The sequence below is a fragment of the Anabrus simplex genome, chromosome 4, assembly GCF_040414725.1.
Source record: "Anabrus simplex isolate iqAnaSimp1 chromosome 4, ASM4041472v1, whole genome shotgun sequence".
Lineage (NCBI taxonomy): Eukaryota > Metazoa > Arthropoda > Insecta > Orthoptera > Tettigoniidae > Anabrus > Anabrus simplex.
The window spans coordinates 327,111,942-327,130,965 of NC_090268.1; the positions used below are offsets into that span (position 1 = coordinate 327,111,942).

Below are 19,024 nucleotides of genomic sequence, written 5' to 3' on the forward strand. Positions count from 1 at the left end.
TTGGCTCTAAAATCGATAAATATGCGCTTGTCGTGTTGCATGATAAATGCGGGAGAGAAAAAAGTACCGGGCTGCGTGGCTCACATGGTAAAGCGCTGGATTTCTGCACACTAATTGTCGGCTTCGAATATGGCTCTGTCTGGTCGTAGGTCTATTTGAACGTACTCAAATATCAGCTTTGTGTCAATAGATTTGCGGCCACCTAAAACAACTGCGAGACAAAATTCCGGCACCGTGGCGTCTGACAAAATAATCAGCGTGAATAGTGGGACGTAAAACTATTATTATTATTATTATTATTATTATTATTATTATTATTATTATTATTATTATACATCATACATTTTCCTTATAGTCCGGCTCCATGGCTAAATGGTTAGCGTGCTGGCTATCGGTCACAGCGGCCCCGGATTCGATTCCCTGGCAGGGTCGGGAATTTTAACCATAATTGGTTAATTCCCCTGGCGCGGGGACTGGGTGTTTTGCTGTCTTCATCATCATTTCATCCTCATCAAGACGTGCAGGTCGCCTACTACGGGTGTCAAATCAAAAGACATGCACTAGGCTTCTCCGGAGGCCACACGACATTGCATTTCATTATAGAATGTTATGTCTTTCAGCGTTCAGTATGCAAGCCTCTGTGAATGTACTAAGTGCCGCCACAATCCTCTATTTGTAACTACCTATCTGGCCTCGTTCATTTCTATACCTCTTATTCTTAAATCACTAAAAGCTGAGTTTAACCATAGTCATTTTGGTCTCCCACTACTTCTGTTACCCTCCATGACAGAGTCCATTAATCTCCTAGGTAGCCTATCCTCCTCCATTCGCCTCACATGACCAATACCGAAGCTGATTAATGCTTACAGCTTCATCAATAGAGTTTATTCCTAACTTAGCCTTTATCTCCTCATTCCGAGTAGCTTCCTCCAATTGCTTCTACCTGTTTATACCAGAGATCATTATAGCTACTTATTTCTTACAGAACACTTGATAGCAACTGCGAGTTCACTGCATTAGTTTTGCTGAACCTCGATTCAATCTCACTTACTATACTAACATCCTGGGAGAACACACATCCTAAATACTTGAAATGATTTACCTGGTCCAGCTATGTATTCCCAAACTGCCATTCAATTCCATTACCTACCGACATCACTTTAGTTTCGGAAAGGCTAATTTTTATATCATACTCATCGCACCTACTTTCTAGTTCCAAGATATTAGACTGCAGGCTTTCAGCACAATTTGTCATTAAGACATAGTCGTCGGAATAGGCCAGACTGCTTATTACGTTTCCACCCGACTGAATCCCTCCCTGCCAATGTATGCCTTTCAGTAGATGATCCATGTAAGCTATGAACAATAAAGGAGAAAGATTATAGCCTTGTCTAAACCCTGTAAGTACCTTGAACTAAGAACTCATTCTACCATTAATTCTCATTACAGCCCAATTATCAATATAAATGCATTTGATTGCTTTTAATAATCTTCCCTTAATCCCATAGTCCCCCAGTACGGTTAACATATTTTCCCTCGGTACCCTGTCATGTGCCTTCTCTACATCACGAAACACAAACATAACTTGACTATTCCTCTCGTAGCATTTTTCAGTTACCTGGCGCACACTGAAAATCTTATCCTGACAGCCCCTATGTGATCTGAAACCGCACTGGTTTCCATCTAACTTACTCTCAATCACTGATCGCATCCTCCCTTCAAAATGCTAGTGAACACCTTGCCTGGTGTACTGATCAATGAAATATATCGATAGTTGTTGCAATCCTTGCTGTTTTCTTGCTTATAGATAGGTGCAATTACTGCTTTCGTCCAATCATAAGGTACCTTACTAACATTCCATGCTAATCTTATTACTCTATGAAGCCATTTCATCCCCACCTTTCCACTTTATTTCACAATTTCAGGTCTAATTTCATCTACTCTTGCTGCTTTATGACAATGGAGTTTATTTACCATCCTTTCCTCTTCCTCAAGCGTAATTTCACCAACATCATTTACCTCCTCGCCATGAGCTCGACTGTTCGCGATGTCACCAGAAGTATTCCCTTTTACGTTGAGAAGATTTTCAAAATATTCCTTCCACCTGTCCATTTATTCCATGGGATTTATCATGAGTTCATCCGATTTACCTGAAACACTATTCAGGTCCTTTTTCTCTCCCTTTCTAAGATTCTTTATTACTGTCCAGAAAGGTTTCCCCTGTTGCTTCACGTAGCCTTTCCACGTTACTACCGAAATCTTCCTACGACTTCCTTTTGGATTCAAAGTCAAGCAAAGCAAAGTAAAGCAAAGTCACCTCCGTACAGGCCATGAAGGCCCTTGGATGGGTGGAAGGTAAAGGCTTCTACTATCCGTAACCTCGGCACTTGATGGGGTAGAGTGGTTAGCTCTACGCCCGGCCGCCTTTGCCCCCAGGAATTAACCTGGTACTCATTTTTGGTGTAGGCTGAGTGAACCTCAGGGCCATATGCACCTCCGGAAGTGGAAATCTCGTTTCTTAAATTTTGCGACTTCCTGACGGGGATTCGAACCCACGTCCTTCCGGGCGGACCGAGCACGCCTTTACCGCCTCGGCCAGGCAGCCCCTTCCTTTTGGATTCAACAACTGTTTATTTCGCTCCCTTTGTTTTATCTGCGTAAATTCCCTGTCTGTATCAGTCATTTTTGGAGTCATTTCTGATACACCCTCCTTTACGTTTACAAGTTGCCCTCACTTCATCATTCTACTAAGATGTTCGCTTTTTCCCATCTTTACACACTGTTGTTCCTAGTCTTTCTCTTGCTGTTTCTGCCACAGCATCCCTGTATATCACCCATTCTCTTTCTATGTCCTGAACCTGCTTACAGTCTATTATTTGGAATTTTTCACTAAGCATATTCACGTACTTCTGTGTGATTTCCTCGTCTTGGAGATTTTCTACACTTATTCGTCTGCAGACAAGATTTCACTTTCTCAACCCTAGGTCTAGAGATACTTAGTTCACTATAGATCAGACAGTGGCCTGTATCATAGAAAAATCCCCGGAATCCTCGAACATTCCTAACAGATATCCTGAGTTCAAAGTCGTTTACGATATAGTCTGTTATGGATCTGGTGCCCCTACCCTCCCATGTGTAACCTTATGCTTGAAGAATGCTGTATATTCGTAGCTTCTAATCCCATACTAGCACAGCAGTCCAGTGAACGCTTCGCATTCCTGTTAGCTTCGGTATCTTCTCCATATTTACCCATCACCTTTTTGTATCCTTCAGTTCTGTTACCAACTCTCGCATGGAAATCGTCCATTGGTACTATCCTATCACTGCTATTGACTCTGATTACGATGTCACTCAGCGCTTCATAAAAATTGTCAACTTCATTCTCATCTGCACCCTCATATGGTGAATACACTGAGACAGTTTTCGTCCTGATTCCTCCAACAGCTAAATTTGCCCACACCATTAGGTCATTTACGTGCCTAACAGAAAAGGTGTTGCGTGCAATAGTGCTGTATTCCTTTTGAACAGTCCTACCCCACACTCTGATTTTCCCTTTTTAACACCTGTTAAGTATACTTTATAATCTCCTATCTCTTCCTCGTTATCTCCCCTTGCCCGAATATCATTAACATTTAACACCTCCGGACGCATCCACTTTGCTGATTCGGCCAGTTCTGCTTTCTTTCTTTCTTTCTTCCATAAGCCCCATTAATATGGATAGCTCGCCATCGAATTCCATTTCATTTGCCAAGTTGTTTCCAGGGAGTCCCTCGCCTGTCAAATGTTGTTTCCAAGGAGTCCCTCGCCTGTCAAATGGAAGTGGGACTCCGTTACTTGCTTGCTTAAAATGTTCTGAGCCCGATTTTATGTGAAGTAGGCTGCTACCCTACTTGTACATACAGTAATCCCAGTGAGGATCTCTCCTCTAACGGGTTAGGGATCATCAGTGGAGTGTATAGTCCTAGCCGCCTGAGCACAAGGAGGGCCATGACTCAGAATATGTCCGAGATGCCCAGTCCTGTTCCATAGCAATTTGTATCCCGACTGTCAGGACCACTTACTAGACCACTCAGCCGTTGTCCATGGTTCACGAACTAGGACGTGACTACAGTAAACCACACCACGAAATATTAATAATAATAATCATAATAATAATAATAATAATAATACAATGAATTAGGCATAATATCAAGTAACTTTATTTCGTAGTAATGTTATTGGTTTTATCATCTACCAAGTAGTTTTATACTGTTTGGCCTCCTTAATTTCAGATCCTTCTTACCTGCAGCTCGTCCCATCTGCAAAATGACCCGACATGAAAATATTCAACAATTCTTGTAAATATAATATTTATATCTCCAGGTGCTGATACGTCGTTGTGAAAATAAACGATAAAGTAATTTGGAATGTTCTCAGTAAACATTCACTCTCGTTATGAAGGTAGTCATACATGGTAGCCTACTTTTCTTTCTGAACATTCCAATTTTAACGTTATTCACTCCCATAGATTCGGCATCATGCCGTATCAGACAGACATGCAACTGATCTTAAATTTCCGCTTTATACATTTCGTCCAGAGTAGAAAATTCTAAATGTAAATGCTAAGAGATTATACTGTATATGTATACGTAGATGTATACGTAGCCGCCTTTGTGGCGTTCCAATACTTTTTCCCCCAAAGATCTCTGGGTTTGATTCCCGTTTCTGGCAGGATGCGGGCTGAACAGAACGTACTTAGCCTCTCGTGAGGACAATTGGCGGGTTGAAATCCTGATGGTTGAAGTGTTTTCCTGAGGTTTCTCGCTACCTTAATCATTTCCTCTTATAATTTGTATTCCATTTTATGACCCCGTTCTATCTAACTGGCGTCCGACTCGTTGGCTGAATGGTCAGCGTACTGGCCTTCGGTTCAGAGGGTCAGAGGGGGATTTTAACCTTCATTGGTTAACAGACATGAAAGTAGCGAGAATGATTGCTGGTACAAACAGGTGGGAACAATGGCAGGAAGGTACTCGGAATGAGGAGATGAAGGCTAATTTAGGAATGAACTCGATGGATGAAGCTGTATGCATAAACCGGCTTCGGTGGTGGGGTCATGTGAGGCGAATGGAGGAGGATAGGTTACCTAGGAGAATAATGGACTCTGTTATGGAGGGTAAGAGAAGTAGAGGTAGACCAAGACGACGATGGTTTGACTCAGTTTCTAACGAATTAAAGATAAGAGGTATAGAACTAAATGAGGCCACAGCACTAATTGCAAATAGAGGATTGTGGCGACGTTTAGTAAATTCACAGAGGCTTGCAGACTGAACGCTGAAAGGCATAACAGTCTGTAATGATTATGTATGTATGTATGTATGTATGTATGTATGTATGTATGTATGTATGTATGTATGTATGTATGTATGTATGTATGTATGGTTAATTTCAATGGCCCGGGGGCTGGGTGCTTGTACCGTCTCCAACATCCCTGCAACTAACACACCACACATAACGCTATCCTCCCCCACAATAACACGCACTTACCTACACATGGCAGATGCCGCCCACCGTCATTGGAGGGTCTGCTTTACAAGGGCTACATTCGGCTAGAAATAGCCACACGAAATTATTATTATTATTATTATTATAATATTATTATTATTATCATCATCTAACGGGCTCGGTCGCTTGGACAAAAGAATAATCTACCCTTCCCCCATCTTAATCAGGGTGTGGGTGCAACTTCTGCAGATGTATGACTATGACAATCACACACGTGTACCAGATCTTGAAGACGGTTAACTTCTAGATCTGCAGCAGGCGGCCGACACAGCTGTCCATTAGTGGAGCCAGTTGGTGGCAGTAATTACATCTTATTAAGTTACCACGAGGTAGAGTATGTCATTTTCCTCGCAGATAATATATAATTAATGACTTAACGAGGAAAATGGCGACTCCTATTAGTGGTTCGTCTTCCGGTGAGTTTCTATGGGAACAAAATCACCAGTTCACGGGGGCGATGGTGCAAGGTACTGTATATTGGTTATATTTGCATTTAAATAATTATTATCCTCGGAGAAACTACCCATTGATGTAGCTCAGACATGAGAAGCTGCACAGTTTCCACAGTTTCCAAGGATCAAGTCTCTCTTCTGACGACTGCTAAACTGAGTAACAGTTTCCACACTCACTCACTCTAGAAGAATCGCACAGCAGCTACTCTCTGTTTCAGAGAGCTTGACTCTCAACATAAACACAAGCTGTCCTCGTGCGTGTAATGCTACTGACTTTTGCGAAAACATTAACTACGTCGCGGACTTGCACCATTGTCAGGAAAAACGATATAGATAAATATTGATGAATTGCTATATAATAACACGATGTGGGAGTGATTTGTCTATGTGAATTTATTCTGCCGTAACTCAGAAACAGTTGCAGATATTTCAGTGGAATGTGGTTTAAGTTTAGTTGCATTCTTCATCATCATCATCATCATCATCATCATCATCATCATCATCTGTTTACCCTCCAGGGTCGGCTTTTCCCTCGGACACAGCGAGGGATCCCACCTCTACCGCCTCAAGGGCAGTGTCCTGGAGCTTCAGACTCTTGGTCGGGGATACAACTGGGGAAAATGACCAGTACCTCGCCAGGCGGCCTCACCTGCTATGCTGAACAGGGGCCTTGTGGAGGGATGGGAAGATTGGAAGGGATAGGCAAGGAAGAGGGAAGGAAGCGGCCGTGGCCTTAAGTTAGGTACCATCCCGGCATTCGCCTGGAGGAGAAGTGGGAAACCACGGAAAACCACTTCCAGGATGGCTGAGGTGGGAATCGAACCCACCTCTACTCAGTTGACCTCCCGAGGCTGAGTGGACCCCGTTCCAGTCCTCGTACCACTTTTCAAAGTTCGTGGTAGAGCCGGGAATCGAACCCGGGCCTCCGGGGGGTGGCAGCTAATCACGCTAACCACTACACCACAGAGGCGTACTTAGTTGCATTCTTAACTCAAATAACTGAAACGATGCGCATGCAGTAAAAGAATATGTAGACCACGTTGGCGTAAAAATAAACTTAACCCGCTAATGTTCTGGCATTCCTAAACGATTGCAATACAGCAAGAACGGTAAGGAAGTGATATTTAGATCATAACTAGATCTGAAGAAAAAGTACGTGGAAACATATGCCTCTCCAAAATATAGCTCACAAGAACACATTTTAATAGATGGAGTACATTTAATGATAGTGAAAAGGTTTTTTTTACTGGAAGTATTCCAAAAGAATAGTTCTTGGGGTAACGCTCCCGAAAATACTGAGTAAATAAATCGTTCAACAATGAGCTGTCGTACCAGTAGAGCGTGTTCATTGGACAAAACAGCTGGCCATGCTCGATGGTAAAGCGCTCAGCTCCTGCTCATCCAAAGGCTTAGCTTCATTCTGGTGATGTTTACTTTTACAAACAATTCCTGAACATATACGAGTGATGTCGTGGTTAACAGATAAGCATAAGCCTTTCGCTACCTGAAGGATTTACGCTGGGGCAGCGTTAAATACGCTATAAGATAAACAGAAGTGAATAGACAAATAATGGTAACAATCAATACTACTGTGACACTGTATTAATGGACATAACTCAAGATAGTAATACGAAACTAGATGGACTTTAAATAGGTGCATTAGACTTATTTTTAATCTACCGTACGCTATACATTGTGAAAAATCCTCAGCCTGTTTCCAGTCATTTGATCGGGTCAGGAATGTAAATGAATGAAGCCCTTTTCCAGCGGCGAGGATAGGAATTGTGCCGGCTGCCGAAGCCTGTCACACTCCTCTGGGGCAATGATTAATGAATGATTAATAAAATGAAATGGAGAGTGTTGCTAGAATGAAAGATGACAGGGAAGATCGGAGTACCGGAAAACATCCTGTCCTGCCTCCGCTTTGTCCAGCGCAAATCTCACATGGAGTGACCGGGATTTGAATCACGGAATCCAGTGGTGAGAGGCTGGCGCGTTGCCGCCTGAGCCACGGAGGCACCTACGCTATACATCGTATTATGGGAAAAGGTCATGGCTTCGAGTGTAAGATCGCCGTAAACTGCACTCACTACCTACAGTTCTTCACAGAACACTCAATTCAGATAAACCACATTACCTTCCTACTCAGTTTAAATTCCTATCATCATCATCATCATCATCATCATCATCATCATCAAAGTATATCATCCGGTTCTTCTCTCACCATTCTTTTACACCGCGCTACTACCTACAACAGCATTTTCGCCATTTCTGCTGCCAGGTTATAGAATTCCCTCCATGCCAACATAAGGGGTATTACTTCCCTTGAAATATTTAAGGTGGGTTGAGGAAGGTACTTCCTTGATTCATCAAACTGATTTGCGAGATGAGCGAAGTATGAATGTGTGAATGAATGGTGAAAAATACATTTTCTTAAACTATAATAATTGTGCATAAGAGATAGTGTTAGAATAACTGTAAAATTCAAATATCATTGAACTTAAATTTTAACGACCATATGTAGTAGGATTAGTTTTAGAATGCTTGTTTTTTGATTATTTGGTCACTATCAGTTGTACATTTTCACTTTTTTCAGGAAACAAAGGTTAAATATACGACATCCATAACTTCACCAATAAAGACGATATCTCTCTGCCTAGAGGAACGAAAACGGAGCAAATGGTGTTAGGGTCGCACAGCTGTGAGTTTACATTCGGGAGACAGTGGGTTTGAACCCCACTGTCTGCAGCCCTGAAGATGATTTTCCGTGGTTTCCCATTTTACACCAGGCAAATGCTAGAGCTTTACCTTAATTAAGGTCATGGTTGTTTCCTTTTCTCTCCTAGCCCTTTCCTATCCCATGGGTGCCATAAGACCTGTCTGTGTCGGTGCGACGTAAAACGAATTGTAAATCAGGAAATTTTTTTATTAAAACTAAACACATTTAGCTCACCGAACTTCTACTGTCTGCAATGGCTTACTTTATATAACAATGCTATGTTCGTATATTTCCTAATTACACTAAAACTGACTATATTCACTCCGTACTATACAACAAAACACTAAACTACATTTTAAAATATTGTTTTGAGAAATAAACTTTCTTCTTCTTCTTCTTCTTCTTCTTCTTCTTCTTATTCATCATCATCTGGTTACCCTCCAAGGTCGGTTTTCCCCTCGGACACAGCGAGTGATCCCACCTCTACTGCCTCAAGGGCAGTGTCCTGGAGCTTCAGACTCTAGGTCTGGGATACAACTGGGGAGGATGACCAGTACCTCGCCCAGGTGGCCTCACCTACTATGATGAAGAGGTACCTTGCGGGGGGATGGGAAGATTGGAAGGGATAGGCAAGGAAGGGGGAAGGAAGCGGCCTTGGCCTTAAGTTAGGTACCATCCCGGCATTTGCCTGGAGGAGAAGTGGGAAACCACGGAAAACCACTTCCAGGATGGCTGAGGTGGGAATCGAACCCACCTCTACTCAGTTGACCGCCCGAGGCTGAGTGGACCCCGTTCCAGCCCTCGTACCACTTTTCAAATTTCGTGGCAGAGCCGGGAATCGAACCCGGTCCTCCGGGGGTGGCAGCTAATCACACTAGCCACTACACCACAGAGGCGGACGAGAAATAAACCTACCTCCCAGAAAAGTATTACGGTATTTGGTATTGGTACAATTCTCTTTACGTCGCACCGACACACATAGGTCTTATAACGAAGATGGGACAGGAAAGGGCTAGGAGTGGGAAGGAAACGGTCGTGGCCTTAATTAAGGTACAGCCCCAGCATTCGCCTGGTGTTAAAATGGAAAACCACGGAAAACCATCTTCAGGGCAGCCGGCAGTGGGGTTCCAACCCACTATCTCCCGGATGCAAGCTCACAGCTGTGCGCCCCTAACCGCGCGGACAACTCGTCCGGTAAAGTATTGTTTAGCACTAGCTTTTGTTAGTTTGACGGTGACTACAGTAGCATGCAGGGAGCCTGAGTACCTCAGACGGTAGAGGGCTGGCATCCTGACTCCCAAGTTAACAGGTTCTATCCTAGCTCAGTCCAGTGGTATTTGAAGGTGATCAAGTACGCCAACCTTTTGTCTGTAGATTTACCGCCACGTAGAAGAACTCCTTCGGGACGAAATTCCGGCACCTCGCCGTCGCCGAAAATCCAAAAAAGTAGTTAGTGGAACTTAAAATTAGTAACGCTATTGTTTATTAACATAGATCAGTCACGACTAAGCTACTCGCGAGGAAACGTTTTCGGCTAGAACTGTACTTACGCGAGGGCTGTTCTAACGGGTAAAGCGCGCTTCCATCTCTTGCAGTTTCGTAGTTACTGTAACAAATTGATGATTATGTATTGGTATAAATAAATAAACATAAAAATGTAATGTTCATGCCATTATTTGCACCCAGATCCAGCCTCAGTCAGTAATAATAATAATAATAATAATAATAATAATCATCATCATCATCATCTGTTTACCCTCCAGGTTCGGGTTTTTCCCTCGGACACAGCGAGGGATCCCGCCTCTACCGCCGCAAGGGCAGTGTCCTGGAGCTTCAGACTCTTGGTCGGGGGATACAACTGGGGAGTATGACCAGTACCTCGCCCAGGCGGCCTCACCTGCTATGCTGAACAGGGGCCTTGTGGAGGGATGGGAAGATTGGAAGGGATAGGCAAGGAAGAGGGAAGGAAGCGGCCGTGGCCTTAAGTTAGGTACCATCCCGGCATTCGCCTGGAGGAGAAGTGGGAAACCACGGAAAACCACTTCCAGGATGGCTGAGGTGGGAATCGAACCCACCTCTACTCAGTTGACCTCCCGAGGCTGAGTGGACCCCGTTCCAGCCCTCGTACCACTTTTCAAATTTCGTGGCAGAGCCGGGAATCGAACCCGGGCCTCCGGGGGTGGCAGCTAATCACGCTAACCACTACACCACAGAGGCGGACAATAATAATAATAATAATAATAATAATAATAATAATAATAATAATAATAATAATGTTAGTGGTTTTACGTCCAGCTAAGTACAGGTTTTGGAGATAGCGACGTGTTAGTATTTTGTCCCACAGGATTATTTAGTGAGTTGGTAATTTACCAGCACGTTAGAGAACTCCTGTGGGAAGCGGGATCGAGCCCACTAAGTTAGGCTACGATGGTCAGCAATTCTATCGTCTGAGTCAGTCAGCCTGGCAGCTACTCGTACATTCATTTGTACTTGCAGACGGTAGTGTGACGTCGTAAATTCTTCAATGATCTTTACCCTCACTTCAGCCATAGTTCATACCCGTTTGTGAGCCAAATGGTAACTAATAATAAAACATAAAATAGATTCCATTTTCACGATTTCAGGAGGATGTGTATGGGTACAGTCACAAGAGAGCGGTATCTCTGCTTTATTAGCTGTTCGCTGCCCTCGAGTGGACAATAACTGAATTAATAATTCATGATTGTTTATGAAGAAAGGAGTTCAAACTACTGTAAACAAGCTTAATGGGGGCTCTGACCCAGCTGGTCTTAAGTACACACACACACACACACACACACACACACACGCTGTCACATCGACGATTATTATTGATCTCTGTAGCTGAAGAATAATGTGTCTGTAGAGTCACAGAGAGAAAAATATTTATGTATCCTTTGCCTTCTGAATGATGGAAAAGTTTGTAGTCCCATTTTGTGATTGCTAGGCACGGCATATTTTGACGCCCTCGTCTGTCACTTGAGGTACACTTAAAATATAAACCTTCGCTTTATCAACTTCATTATTGACTGTTACCGAACTCGATAGCTACAGTCGCGTGAGTGCGGCCAGTATCCAGTATTCGGGTGATAGTGGGTTCGAACCACACTGTCGGCAGCCCTGACGATGGTTTTCCCTGGTTTCCCATTTTCACACCAGGCAAATGCTGGGGCTGTACCTTAATTAAAGCAACGGCCGCTTCCTTCCCACATTCCTGTCCCATCGTTGCCATCTATCTGTGTCGGTGCGACGTAAAGTAGATTTAAAATAATAATAATAATTTCGTGTGGCTATTTCTAGCCGAGAGCAGCCCTTGTAAGGCAGACCCTCCGATGAAGGTGGGCGGCATCTGCCATGTGTAGGTAACTGCGTGTTATTGTGGTGGAGGATAGTGTTATGTGTGGTGTGTGAGTTGCAGGGATGTTGGGGACAGCACAAATACCCAGCCCCGGGTCACTGGAATGAACAAATGAAGGTTAAAATCCCCGACCCGGCCGGGAATCGAACCCGGGACCCTCTGAACCGAAGGCCAGTACGCTGACCATTCAGCCAACGAGTTGGACAGTAATAACAATAATAATAATACATTATTGACTGTTATGACGTTCAGTGTTCAGACAGCACGCCTCTGTGAAGTAACTAAACGCCCCCATAGTCCCCTATTTACAACTAGCTCTGCAGTCTCGTTTATTTCTACACCTCTTATCATTAAATTATCGCTTTGGTTTCCCGTTACCCTTGGCCGAGTCAATTATTCTTCTTGGTAATCTCTCCTCCTTAATTAGCTCCACATTACCCCACCACCGAAGCCGGTTTTTCCGCCCACGTTTATCAATAGAGTTTATTCCTAGATTGGCATTTAATTTCCTCATTCCGAGTACCCTACTGCCATCGTTTCTACCCATTTATACCGGCAATCATTTTCTACCGGTACTTTCGTGTCTGTTACTTGCAGCTGATGAACTAGGTATCCTAGGTTCACCCAGCTTTCACTCCCGTATAGCAAAGCCGGTCCGAAAATGGACCGATGTAAAGATAGTTTCGTCCGACAACTCAACTCATACAGAATACTGTTGACCGCAGCTGCGAGCTCACTACATTACCTTTTTTTTTACATCGTGATTCAATTTTATTTACTACTAGAAAATGTGCCCGTGCTTCGCTACGGTATTCTACATTGTATACGGATATCGAAGTAAATTGCTATACATGAAGTGAATAAGAAATTTTTAATTGCATGTCTCTTGGCGTTAGCCGAGAAAAAGCATAGGGAGGTCCGCAGATGTTGTTTCCAATGTAAAGTGCGAGTTGCAAAGATTTGATGATAACGACAGGTCCACTTGTCTGACGCAATTCACTATGCGTAACGTCAGTCAAATTTTAATGGGTAAATTTGTTTAGAATCGGTGGTACCTATACCTAATGATAAAGTGAATCAGGTAAAAGAGTTTAAAAATTTCACGTTCCCTTGCCTTCTGCTAGTCAAATCAAGAAGGGAATTATACATTACAATGGTACACAGGCGTTGGAGAAGGACCCCATTCCTATTGCTAGTTAAAGTCGATATGGGGAGTACTGATTACAACAGCAGACGCCCTCCTGCTGACAGTCACTATTGATTTGTAAAGTATTAATTACAATGTAAGACACACCCCCTTCTAGATCGCTACAAATCGACTTAAATTAATAAATGTAGATCGTCATACGGAAGTATATGCACGTTCACCTTCATTTACAGAATAACTGCTGCTAAAGGGTTCATTCATATTGAAAAACGGATTGTATGAAAAGACGACTCTGGCCTCATTTAGCTATCTAAATGGCTGGCCCTATGATATTTCCTCGTATCTCATCTATTTAAAGGCAAGATTATTTTAGAAACGTTGAATGTGAAATTTGTGTAAGGTTTTCACACAGTGAATTACTTTTCAGATACTTATGCGACAGCTTCAAACATAGAATTTGGCTGGGTGGGCCAATATTCGTGTAGAATTTGATGATCCCATCTTTCCTATAAGTGAATCAAACCATCAATTATAAGTATACAAAGTGCAAAATTTAGGTAAATCGAGAAATAGAGCCAAATTTTACATAGGGGATAGAGGTACGACAAAATGTCATAGGACCAGAGTTGTAGACCACTCCAAATTGAACGGAGATTGTGCCATCCGTTTTGTGATACGACTTACCGTTTAGCCACCAAATACCCAGAAAGGAAGGTCTGCACCGTCATCAAAATTGCCTCCATATTTCGATATCTTCTGGGAGTAAAAAATGTTTAAACATCTCGTAAATTTTCCGTCGGGTACAATTTTCAATTTTCTAACTCGTCTTGGAGATTGTGCTGCCATCTTGATATGGGGGAGGGGGCTAAAAATTAGGACTTTCAGGAAATGCAGATTTGAAAATCCCAACGTGTCCCTCTCAGAGAATTTTGAAAACTTTAGATTTTTCTAGGGATCCTGAAGTCATCAGGTTGTCTGGTACCAAGTTTTAAGTTTCTCGGATGCCTAGAATGGTCTCATTAATTCACGTCTGTTTTCATTTTTATGCCTTAATTTATATATATATATATATATATATATAGGTAGATCGCGCCAAACTGACTTCTATTTATTAATATGGATTATATATTTCATCTGCTTCCGTAGTGGTTCTAGGGGCGTCTTACTCCCACAGTATGTTTTCCAGGTAGTAAGTCATACTTGAATGTAATACTGGAACATACACACGTCTATTACCTTGGGCATTTTTGACAATATATTTTTTCACCCTTTCTCACCCTCTATGCCAAAAGGGGCTGAAGTTGGAATTTAAAAATCCGGAATGTTATTATTATTAATCTCAGTGACCCGGAAAACTATTGATTAGGCAGTATATTCGATTATTATTATTATTATTATTATTATTATTATTATTATTATTATTATTATTATTATTTCACACTCCCCCCCTCCCCACTAAAGGGGGTTAAACTATGGGTTTTAAAAAATCGGGAGTGTCACTATTCATCTCAGCGACCCCGAAAACTATGGCTTCGATACTATTTTCGATTATTTTTAAATCTGGATCCCCCCCACCCCCCACCAGAAATGGGGATGAACTTGGACTTGTAAAATATCCGGGGTCTCACCACTTTAAAAAAAATCCGAAGTGCCATTATTCATATTAGCGACCCCGAAAAGTATAGATTCGACACTACTTTCGATGATTTTTATATCTCAGCCCTCTCGCCCCCCTCGCCCCCCTCGCCCCTAAGTGTTCCAGGGGTGTCCTACCTCCACGTGGTTTGTCTCCTGATACTAAAATTTCGAAGTGTACAATTCACCTCGAGGACCCCGAAAACTATGTATTCGACACTATTTTCGATTAATTTTATAAATCACTACCCCCTCACCCCCGATCCCAAAGGGGGATGAACTTGGACTTGTAAAATAACCGGAGTCTCACTATTCATCTCAGCGACCCCGACAACTATGGATTCGACACTATTTTCGATTATTTTGATATATCACTCTCCCATCGCCCCCTACCACGAAGGAGGCTGAACTTGGACTTTAAAAAATTCCGGAGTGTGACTATTCATCTCAGCGACCACGAAAAGTATGGATTCAACACTACTTTTTATGATTTTTGTATCTGAGCCCCTTTGCCCCCACTGCCCCTAAGGTTTCTTGGGGTGTATTACCCCCATGTGGTTTGTCTCCTGATACTAAAAATCGGGAGTGTCACTATTCATCTCAGCGACACCAAAAACTGTGGATTCGACACTATTTTCTATTATTTTTATATATTATTCCCCCATCGTTCCCCACCCCGAAAGGGGCTGAACTTAGACATTTAAAAATTCCGCAGTGTCACTATTCGTTTCTGCGAGCCCGAAAAGTATGTATTCGACACTACTTTCGATGATTTTAATATCTCACCCCCCTCGCCCCCCCCCGCTCCTAATGTTTACTGGGCTGTCTTACCACCACGTCGTTTTTACCTGATCCCCCTAACCCCCACCCCTAAGGGGGCTAGAGGTGGCTTACCCCCACAGTGCTCGTCTCCAGATAGCAAATCAAAAGTGTTCAAAATTTGATTGAAATTGCTCCAGTGGTTTAGGAGGAGATGTGTCATTTACATACAAACATACAAACATTCATTTATATATATATAGATTCTATCATTCTAAGAGAATACGCTTCCTAAGTATTTTAAATGATGCACTTGTTCCAGTTTTGTATTCCTGACCTGACATTCAGGCCCCTTACGTTCCTTCCCAACTGACATCACTTTAGTCTTTGAAATGCTAATTTCCGTTATCATACCCACTGCATCTCTTTTATGTAGCGGGTGAGTTGGTCATGCGGTTAGGGGTGCGCAGCTGTGGGCTTGCATCCGGTAGGTAGTGGTTTTGAACCCCACTGTCGGCAGACCTGAAGTTGGTTTTCCGTGGCTTCTCATTTTTACACCAGGCAAATGCTGGGGCTGTACCTAAATTAAGGCCACTACCGCTTGCTTCCAATTCCTAGGCTTTTCCTATCCCATCGTCGCCATAAGACCTATCTATGGCGGTGCGACATAAAGCAAATTTAAAAAAAAAAAACCTTTTCACGTTCGGTGTTATTAGATTGATGGCTTTTAGCACAGTCTGACATCAAGACCGAGTCGGTGACACAGACCCCTACTTTTCTATCCAACCGAATCTCTCCTTGTCACTTTATAACTTTCGGTAACTTATCACTATCAGTGTATTCTATGAACAATATATAGCCTGATCGAACCCCTGTAACCCCTTTATCGGTGAGCTAAATGATATACGGGAAAACCAATTGACAGTATTTTTTGAACATATATTAACTATTAAATTCCATTTTTTTAATAAAAGCTGCAATTGAACTTAACGATAAAATAAATAAATGATCAATATGGCGTATTTTTCATTATTTAAAATGGTTATCTGCAGTAGATACAAGGAGTGCCTTTTAAGTTATTTAGAATACATTCTGTGAAAATTTAATGAAAACCATACAGTAGGCATGTCCCTTCAGTGTTTCTTCGAGCAATGTGGCTTTCTGTGCTCTCCTGAGTGTCAGTGTTACCCAATGTCGTATTGTCCATTTCTATTCTCAGGGCGCTTTTCCTACTCATAACCCTAAATAATTACTCGTGAAAGCTCATCCGCCACTAAATATAGTACAATAACGTGGATAGATACTAATTACACGTAGCTCATGCCTGCAGTGCCCTTAAGCAACATAGTCTACAATTCTCATAAAATCGTTCAACGCCTGTGACAGCCATAATACTGCCCGTCTAACACATTAGTTACGAGCATATTCTACTATACAGGCACTGGCTTCAGTCACGACTTTTGGTTGCCTGAATCAAAAAAAAGAATTTCCAGTGAAGGTAAAATACCAGTATCAATCTCCTGTATCCTTAGTTTACAGTACCTGGCTACTATTCGCTACGATCTATTGTTAGTACTTAATATAATACAACAGCCATGAAGTTAGTAGAGAGGAACCTCATTTTAATACTGTAAACAATGTCACGGTTTTCTTGTCTCTCTTCGTACATCTCACTCTCTTAAAGAATCCAACTATATTAGGAACAATTAAAAGAAGAATGAAGATGAATTTGAGAGCAGCTCCTGAAATACGGTACAGGAAGGTAGTATGATCACTTTTTGATCGTTCGAAAAAATAGTGTAGAACTGCGAAATTCCAGTGTCCTCGAAAACTGTGGTTTTAAACGAAAGCAAGCAACCGATGCTCAGCCCGAAAGCCTGCAGATTACGAGGTGTCGTGTGGTCAGCACGACAAATCCTCTCGGCCGTTATTCTTGGCTTTCTAAACCGGGGCCGCTATCTCAGCGTCAGATAGCTCCTCTATTCTAATTATGTAGGCTGAGTGGACTTCGAACCAGCCCTCAGATCCTGGTAAAATTTCCTGACCTGGCCGGAAATCGAACTCGGGGCCTCCGGGTAAGCGGCAAGCACTCTACGCCTACACAACGGAGCCGGCTTTTTATTGTTACCTCAGCATGGGAAAAATGGCTATTCACATTTACATTAAATTTCGTATGTGTGCTTCCGTTAGTTCAAGTTAAAATATACTCTAGGTTACACCTTGTTTGGTTATTCAAAACAGGAAATGAAATGGCGTATGACTTTTACTGCCGGGAGTGTCCGAGTACATGTTCGGCTCGCCAGGTGCAGATATTTCGATTTGACTCCCGTAGGTGACCTGCGCGTAGTGATGAGGATGAAATGATGAAGACGACACATACACCTATCCCCCGTGCCTGCGGAATTAACTAATGATGGTTAAAATTCCGGATCCTGCCGGGAATCGAATCCGGTACCCCTGTAACCAAAGGCCAGCATGCTGCCTATTTAGCCATGGGGCCGGATAGACAAAACAGAAGAGAGATTTTGAAGGAGGTCAAAGTCGACAATACGCAGCTCATTATGAAAACGAAGATGGAGGAACAGCATTCTTGTGTCCGCAGGTCTCAGAAAACCATAATCTAAAGCCCAAGGACGAACTATTTTAGAGATATGAAGCTCGTTTCGATGTTAACATATCGGCACTCAATAGTTTCGTACGCCGTTCGCCAGCACTTATCGAGGTCGATTGCTCACCTGTTGCCTTGTGTTTGTGATAAGCATGTCGAGTATACAGATCGTCTCACTGGGGTATTATGTTCTATTCAAGTGGTTTCTATTTAGTTTACTTTGTGTGTTCTCATTGGATCTCTGGGTATTCATTGTTTTGTTATGAAGTGGCTTCTACTGATTTGCGGCACTCACGCGCGTACACCTCTGCTGGGCTCAAGGTTCAAATCCTCTGCTGTATTGGAGGTGGAGCAGGTTCTCCTTCTTCTTAGCCTGTTTGCAAGTTCTGGGGTAGGCACTCGGTGTGTATTTGGCTCAGTTTTACGGCCGTATTCCCTTCTTGTCGCCAACCTTATGTGAAGAGATCTATTCACTAGCTTGGTATTGTGTTGTGTGTAGATTCAAACGAACACATACACTCAGTCCCCAAACCAGAGGAATTAACCGTACACGTTTAAAATGCTCATCCTGGAATCAATCCCGGAACCCCCTGAACGGAAAGCCAAGACGCTGACTGTTAAGCCAAGGAGCCGCACTCTGCGATAATATTATTTGCAGTTGATAAATTACTCAGAGACCAAAGAGTTAGTGACCTCACTAGAACTCATTCCTTAGAACAACAACCATCGTGATCGAAAATGCGAAGCACTAAAGAACATACACACATCATACTGTATATGTTTG

The 19,024-nt window shown here is 42.6% G+C and overlaps 1 protein-coding gene across 1 annotated transcript in view; it reads left to right on the forward strand.

The window, feature by feature from the left end:
- path (pathetic) overlaps window positions 1–19,024 on the forward strand; it is a 315,189-nt gene that overhangs the window by 110,329 nt on the left and 185,836 nt on the right. The window lies entirely within an intron of this gene.